We start from the raw sequence: 8,703 nt of genomic DNA, 5'->3' as shown, positions 1-8,703 counted from the left end.
TATAAATGGACTTATACAATGTGTATTCATTCATGTCTAGCTTCTTTCATTTACCATAAATTTTTTGTTCCTTGCTTACCACTGAGTGATATTCCATTGTACAGATAGATCACAATTTGTGCCTACACCAGTTGATAGGCATTGAGTTTTTTTTTTCCAGTGTTAGGCCATTATGAATAAAGCTACTATGAACAGTCATACACGAGTCTTGTGTGAACATGTTTTCATTTATTTCTGTAACTATTTAGAAGTGGGATTGCTGGGTTATAACAATTATGAATTCTTCATGTATTCTGGTTTCAAGCCCTTTGTCAGAAATATCTATCGAGAATATTCTCTATCAGAGAGAAAGGCTAGTGTTGTTTAGTTTGGTGCTTCAAGTGATGGGAGGTGAAGGGAAGGCTTGGATTGGACAGTGCTGCTCACTTTGGGGAAAGAAGGCAAGGTTGGATGTTGCTTCTCCTGACTCCAGAGTTACCAAAAGTCTCCAGCAGGGGACAGCAGAAACCAGAGGACAGATTCCGGGTCCGGAGGCCAAAGACCATAGAGTGGCAGTATGTCTGAGGCCAGAGGGGCTTTGAAGGTCCTTTGATGGATCACTTTCATGGGGTAAATGGGGAGACAGAGGGCTAGAGAGGAAGACTCTGGGCTCCTCCCTCCTTCACCTGGCTCACTTGTGTGGTGACCCAAGGATGAAAGAGCAGATAACCAAGGAGGGTCTTGGAATGCAGGAATGGGAAAAACAGACCCTTATCATCCTTCCCTCCCCTATGTTGTAACTATTAATGGAACAATATAACCTGTCTCCCCTCCTACCCTATAGGGAGGAGGTATTTGCCTTACTCTACCCGCCCCCCCCCCACCCAGTACACGCGCCTCATCCAATCAGCAAATGACACGCAAGACCCCACGCCTTGTACCCTGGGTATAAAAGTGGATTAAGGATCCCCGTTCAATGTCGGTTCTCCCTTGAGCTGGCCCGCTGTTCTAACAGCGTCTCCCATTCTAATGAACTTTATTTCCCTCTCATTCTGTCTCAAGTCTGGAAAATTCTTTTCCAACATGCACCTGGACCATGACAACTTGTTCTCATCTTTTCACATTCAGCTCGACCGCCCTTTCTCTGGGAGACTTTCCAGCTTCTCCCCATCCCACTCCTGTATATGAAAGCTTAACTTGCCTCTCTTTTGCTAAACTCTTAGTTCTTCAAGTACTGGGGCCAGGTTGATATCGTCTTTGAGATCTCAGGGCCTGGTACAAAGTAAGTACTCCATGAACTTTAGAGTGAATGGCTGCCACCCTGTGCAAAGATCTTCCAAGCCTCTGCACCAACTCTGCCTCCTGGGCCCAGCCCTGTAGCAAGAAGGATGGAAGTTCCCCTGTTGCCTCCCTGGAAGGTACAAGGGAGTCTAAGGTCCTCATTTACCCTTTTGTTCAATAGCACCAGTTTTTGTGTGTTCCCGTTGTTGGGCTGCATACCACAGGCCTGCAAACCCTGTCATTTCCCAGCCTCAAGATCAAAGAAAGAGCCCAGAGTTATTGATAAAGACAGCGGTGGTTTAATAGATGGAGGATCTTACACATCTGAAGCAAAGTCTTGGAGCCACTGGGGAGGTGGATGTGGTTCCAGTTATAGAGGAATTGACGTCAGGTTGGTTCATGGGTTAGCAGGGTAGCCAGCAGAGGGGCTCCCCCTTTTGATAAACTACCACAGTGAAGATAGTTCTGACCCAAAGATTAGAACAATCACTATCTGGGGCCAGAGATGAGTATGTAGCCGTTTACTGATTAGGCTCTATGATTAGGAGGGAAGGTCAGTCATAGGAGCAGGATGTAGGTGAAGCAGGGACTGGTCAAGCAGATGTACAGAGAGCAAGAGAACAGCCAACTTGGGTGGCCTGATACTGGCGCCTAGTGCCCAGAATACAGAGGAAATGACATCATGATGATGTTGAAGGCAACTACTAACTTTTATTAAACAAACCCTACTGATTACTAGACACACTTAGAAGACCTTTTCATTTAATAACTTACTAAGAGGAGCAGAGTTTCTCCCCTCAGAGAGCTCACATGCTAATCCAGGAGTTAATTATTCCTTCATTCATTCATGAAGAAAGATTCGGTGAGCAACCATTATGCACAGGCATAGGGTCTAGAGATATGAACAAGACAGGCGGAAACCTCTGCCTAAATATGAAAGGGAATAAAATGAAGCTTTCATCCCAGTAATAGTGCCAGTGAAGAGCTGAGAACAAACTCAATAAAACCATGATGTGTCAGAAGACAGTGTTATTACAAACAATAAAGAAAAACCAAACAGGAAGAGCCATAGGGAGCACTGGGGGTACAGGTTTTTTTGGAAAGGTGGTCAGGAAAGTCCTCACTGAAAGGGTATCCTCCAGGTGAAACCCCAAATGAGGTGAGGGAGGGAGCCACACAGATTTCTGGGGTAAGGGCATTCCAGACAGGGGAAGAGCATGTGCAAAGGCCCTGGGGCCAGACTAGCTAGGAGACTGGAACCTAGTGAGTAGCAGGGAGCCTGCTGGCAGCTGTTGAGAACAGAGGAGCCTGGAGGTCAAATCTGCAGGGCCTTGTAGGTTGTAGTAAGGCTGTTGATTTTTCTCTGTGTAAGACAGAGGTTATGAGACAGAGGAAGGATGTGATTCAACTCAGACTTTAAAAAGAATGACTGTTGTGTTAAAAAAAAAAAAAAAGGCCTGTAAGGGGCATGGTTGGAAGCAGGGAAACTGGGGAGGAGGCCCCGGCACTGATCCAGGGAGCCGTGTGATGGTATGGATGAGCAGAGGTGTCAAGGAGCGCGTGAGCTCAGAGCACAGTAGCAAGTGCTAACAAAGGGCATGGGTGCCTCTTCCTTCCAGGATGGGGAGGTACTGTTGAAGCACTCCAGAGGCCTTAAAAGAGTTTGGAAAGGGCTGGAGAGGGCTCCCTGATCCAGCTTGGAAAGAGGGGCTGAGAGTTGACTCTGGGCTGGTCCCACGGTCACCTGGACATACAACTCGTCTCAGGCCACTCAATGTCTCAGCCACAGCCACACACCGAGGTGCTCCAGATCACGCAGACACAGGGAAGCAAGGGGCCTGCGGTTCTGCCCCAAACACAGCCCATGGGAGTGGAAGGGTCCCTGAGAGCCTCTCAGGAAAACCCAAAAGAAGAAAATACAGCAGGCTCTAGCTGCTCTCCCTGCCTCTCCAGCCGAGCTCGTTGTAAACGGTTGGCAGCAATGATGATGACACCAGTTAGGATGACCCACTCATAGGGCATGTGCCCAGCTGACCCTTTCCCTCTCCTTTCTGGATGTTAGTGGAGGGGAGGCTGAAATACAAGCTGTGGCACACACACCCCACCCATTGCCCGCCTTCCGGCCTGAACTTCCCTCCTTATTTCGGGCTCCCATGTTCCTCCCTGGGTAGTCTGACTTGAATCTGCCCAAAAGTCCCCAGCCCTATATTCCTCCTCCCAGCCCTGCCTACGGCCTGCCCGCCAGGCTGCCTGGCACTCAAGCTCCGTCCCTCACTCCCTCCACTCTAGCTGTAATCACAGCTCAGCCCAGACCGCCCCCCCTCTTGTGAATAATTGGGGCTGATTTAGGGGCTATCAGGGGAGAGAGGGGGGGCTAATGGAGTTCGTGGGGGGCCGCCCTGGTGATGAGGGGAAGGTTGAGAGGCAATTAGCAGGGCTGACAGCCTCGGGAATCACCTAACGTGCATGCCTGCCCGCAATAAGGGCTAGTGGAGGGGTGGGGGCGGGGGCCTGCTCCACCCCCACATCCAGGGGTGGACTTGGACTTAAGAAGGGCGCTGGGCCCTCCATCAGCAGGAGGTTGGAGGACAGACATCAGAAGGGACTTCCAGAAAAACAAGGGCAAGGGAGGTGGGGGGCGCTATGGGGAGGGAGGGAGGTTGATGGGATGAGCCAGGAGCTTCTGGTCCTCCATTGCCCCCCACTTCCCAACACACACACACACACACACACACACACACAGGGCCCAGGCTGAATCCTATCCGTCGCTGGGGACCAGCTCCTGATTAATACCAACATTAGTCCTGAACACTCTCCCCTCCTGGCCCCCCTGTCATTAATTACCTCCTCTCCCGGCCCAGCGCAAGGGAAGCCAGCTCCTTCGGGGGAAAAAGAACAGAGTCTGCCCCCCTGCCCAAGAAGCCACTCTTGCCCCCTCCGCCCTGCTGCTGGAGAAAGAGAAGAGAGGAGTCTGGAGGGAGGGACGGAAGGAAGGGAGGGAGACTGTGCCCCTCGGTCCCCAGCACCCCCACAGCGTCCTCTCATCCTGGGAGTCTAGGTTTCGTCCCCACCTCTGCAGCTGGCCTGCCAGGAGCTCTCTGGCTGGGAGAGAGGCCCCGTGGATGAGGCGGACTGTCAGATCCCCGAGCTCCCTGCCCAGCTACATCCCTGGTGTTTCCTAGTCAGGAGCAAGACTCTGCACAGATGTGGGCAGAGAGCCCAGCTGACACAAACCTTCACACAGGGACGGCCACATACAAACACAACCCCTGACACACTGGGGCCGAAGTCACACTGAGTGTGAAGGGGCTCACACACTCTGCTGCGGGGACTGCCCTCCACCACACGCAGAATCACACCAGGAGCGTTCAGTCAGCTGTGTGGAGAGGGGCACATAACGTGTCACAGAACATTCGAGTGTCAACGGAGGAGGCTTTGCCTCACATGAAAGTGTATGAGCCTCAGGAGAAGGGATGCCAGCCTTCTCCTCCCCCCCTCCCTCTCTCTCTCTTACACACACGTGCACACACACACACACCTTAAAGCAAAGGGTAGTGAACTGAAACCAAGCCCACATCTACCCCAGCTGTCCAGCCCAGGGCGCCAAACCCTAACTCCCCTCTCAGCCCTTGCCCCCCAAACTGTGTCTCTGAGTGCTTCCTTTGAGAAACCCCAGGCAGCCCAGTTCCCACTCAAGGATAAGGGGTGAAGTGGCTTCATGAGATTTTTTCTGAGGCCCTCCCAACACCCCCGTGAGCCCCGTTATAAGACCGAGTGAGCCTGGAGACTCAACAATCGATATCCCTCAAAGATGAAGATGCTAATAACTTTATCCCCTCTTGTCCTCCAACTCCCACCTACATTAGCTCTGACCACAGGCCCCAGGCAGCTGGGACCTGCAGTGGGCGGGCCTGGAGCTGAGTAACCCCTTCAGATCCAGGTGGGAAGCCGGAGGGTAGACCGCTGAAAGGACTTCCTGACACTCAGGATCAGAAGGCCACAGGGATAACAGATAGAAAGCCTCAGAAGCATGTTTCCCATCCCTGGTTGTATACACTGGAGACTCTACTCAGAGTCTGGGAGGATTCATGGCCTCAGAAGCACCCTACAGATGTGCCAAGTTCTGAGTAATCCCTGAGGGCTGCCCAGAGGAGGTGAGCCAGGAGGGGAGTTCCCACCTGGGAGCTGACAGAGTGGTGAATGGGGGCTGCTCTGGCCCTGCTCTCCCTGCAGACCTGGCGCTCAGCCTTCACTAGGGCTGGAGACCCACAGCCCACAGAGTTTCAGGGGAAGAGAGAAGCCCCTTCCTCCCTCACACACTTCACAGCCAGGCTGGATCTCTCTTTAAAGCTGCTGCAGCTGGAGGGGGTGGCTGGGATCAAGGGACAAGAGCTCCTTTTTGGTGAGCACTATCCCCCCAAAAGGCTCCCCAGGTGGTGCCAGTGGCAAAGAACCCAGCTGCCAATGTAGGAGACATAAGAGACGCAGGTTCGAGTCTTGGGTCAGGAAGGTCCCCTGGAGAAGGAAATGGCAACCCCCTCCAGTATTCTTGCCTGGAGAATCCCATGGACAGAGGAGCCTGGCGGGCTACAGTCCACAGGGTCGCAAAGAGTCGGACACGACTGAGCGTCTGAGCGCTCACCCACACGCGTCCCCCCAAAGCATTCTTCCTGCCAGCCTGGCCTATCGCACCCAAAGACCAGGGCCAGGCCTGGGACTGGGGGTGCTCAAAACCTGTCACAGGGAAGAGAGGAGGAGGTGGAAAAGGAGGAAGAAGGGTGGTGGGAAAGGGAAGAATGAAAACAGCAGACATTCACAGAGCACCTACCACCCACCGCTCAGGCCCCACTGGAAGGGGTTGTTTGAACCTCATAATGAGCCTAGGAGATTGGTGTTGTTATCATCTGCATTTTGTAGAGGAGGACGCTAAGACACAGAAAGACTGAGTAAGTTACTCAGCATCACCCAGCTGGTAGGTGCAGAACCCGGCATTCTGGCAGCAGAGTCTACAGGGAACCAAGCCCTGGAAAAAGAGGAAGGGACCCAGCTGAGTGGAAGGGGAGCTGAAGAGCCTTAGTCCAAGGCACCATTAGAGGCAGGGCTCAGAATAAAACACACTGCCCCGGGACTCTGGCCCGAATCTGGCGCTCTCTAGCTTTTTTCTCTGCCCCGTGCGTGCACCTCTTGTTTCTTTGCGTGGCCCCAGGCTGCCTCTCTGTCTCCTTGGCCCTCTTTGCCCCTGTGAGCTCCACCAGCATCTCTGGTCCCGTCTTATCTCTGTCTCTCCCGGCTCCAGGTCTCTCTTCTCCCCACTGCCCCAAAGCTGAAGCTGCTCAAACTTTCCATCTTAGCACTGGAGTCCATCAGAACTGGGGTGGGGGTCTGGGGACAGAGAGAAACAGTCTGGGAGGGAACTGATGCTTAGAGCCTCAGAGTCACCTCACTCCTCCTGGAGGGAGGCTGAACTGCCTGGTGGTTCAGCCTGGCTAGACTGAAAGTTGGTCTTTCTGAGTCCTGGCTCCTCCTGGGACTGTCAGCCTTTCTCTCATCGAGCAGGTCACTTAGGAAGTGGACAGGACAGGCTTTCTCCAGCTGGTACTTAGAGAGTCCTTGGCCTGTGGAGTCCGGAATTTTCTCTAGGCTCTCTCTTCAACTTGGGGGTTCAAGCAGACCCAGGATAGGATGCTCTCTACCCAGGCTGCCCCAGCACTCTGCCTGCACTGTTCCTGGAAACCTAAACGGATGCCCTGTTCTCCTGTCGGGAACCTCGCCCCCGAGGGAGCAGGCAGGAAGGAGGCAGAGGCTGGTTGGGAAAGCTGGAAGTCTTGGACGCCTGGGTTCTGTAGAGAGCCCATCCCCCTGCGGGGGCGCCTGGGGACCCACGCTGGCTGCTGCACTGCTGTTTTCTCCTCTCGGTGGAGGATTTGGCAGAAGCCTCCTTAGAGAAGGGAGTTCTGGATTCTTTCCTCCATGCTGGGTGTTCTTGTAGGACCCACCAGCTCATCTGAGCCTCTGATTCCCAACCGAGACAGCTCTCCCTGAGAGGAAGGGGTAGAGAGGGGAGCCACGAGAGATGCAGGGGACTCAGATGTCTGATCCCCACAGCCTCAGGTGGCTGTCCCTGGCCCAGGTCCCCATGGGGTCCTCAGGGCCCCATTCCACTGACCCCCTGTAGGCGCTCATCTCATCTGGTGCTAAGCCCTTGGTGTGTGTGTGGCAGCAGCAGGGGTGGGCAGTTAATGGACCTGGCACAGTCAGGAGGTGATTAACAGGGGACGGGCAAGTGTCATGTCATGGTGGGTGGAGGGGGCACCATTGAACACAACGGGATCCAACAGTTGGGGCAGCGGGAACTATGTGCCGCCCAAGTTTGCAGGGACACGCGTGACTGTGTGGAGTAGGCAGCTGTGCCTGTCAAAGCACTCATCGGCAAGTCCATCAGTGAAGGGGAGGGACTAGGCAGGGCTCCCTCCGCACCACCCAGGACAAGGCCGCAGACCCCAACTGCCCAAAGGGATCAGAGTGACTGGCTTCACTGGCTTCAGCGCCTGTTCCCAGATTGATAAAAGCTATCCAGTGCCCTCTCCCACACTGTCACAGAAGTTTCCTTTCCTTGTCGTAACGCTGTTCCCGGAACCCCCCGCCTCACCTGCCTAGCTCTCCCAGCAACACCTCCAGCTGTGGTATTAAAAGCCTCTGATGCTCTTAACCTTGGAAATGCTTCACATGCCCTGGCAGGTCCCTTCTGCTACCTGACCTCCATCCCCTCTGCTTTAGCAATGCTCAATGCCAGCCAACCCCAGGCCCCCTATGCCTCTACGGGCAGAGTCTCCAAGGCTGGAAGTGTGTCCTACCTCCCTCCCCAGCCTGGAAGAGAGGCTCAAGGGGCAGAGGAGGTGGGGGTGATGGGAGTGTGGATGAGCCAGAAGGCGTCCCCCACCGGAGGCCGTGCTGTTCCCCAGGACTGCCTGTCCCAGCTGCTTGTCCCACCTGCATCTGCTCACTCCACTCCTCTCGCCTCTGTCGCTCCACTTGCGTCCATCCAGCCGTGCATCTCTTTCTCCTTCTCTGCAGTCTCTTGGCCTGTCTCCACGTCTGTAGGTTTTCTCCCTTTGTTTTTCCGCATGGTCTCTCTCTTTGCACCGTCTCTGGGTTCACTTTTTGGATCTGATCCTCCGACCCTGTCTCTCCCAGCATATTCCAACTTGCTCTCCTCCCAATCACTTCTGTGTAAGCCCTCCCTCCCCAGGAGTGGTGCCTCGCCAGCCCCACCCAGCCCAGTACATGAGAAGAGGGCTTTTGAACTTGGCCTTCAGGGACCAGACCCCCCCCATCAATCAACCTGCAGCCTTGGGTCAGACCTCCATTAGCACTAACCAGCCTGGACAAGAGGCAGACACCATTGGGCTAGGCCTCGGGGTGATAAGACCCAGATTGAATCAC

Source organism: Ovis canadensis, chromosome 1, assembly GCF_042477335.2.
Source record: "Ovis canadensis isolate MfBH-ARS-UI-01 breed Bighorn chromosome 1, ARS-UI_OviCan_v2, whole genome shotgun sequence".
Classification (NCBI taxonomy): domain Eukaryota; kingdom Metazoa; phylum Chordata; class Mammalia; order Artiodactyla; family Bovidae; genus Ovis; species Ovis canadensis.
The sequence above is the reverse complement of the archived record's forward strand: the minus strand, read 5'-3'. Positions refer to the sequence as shown.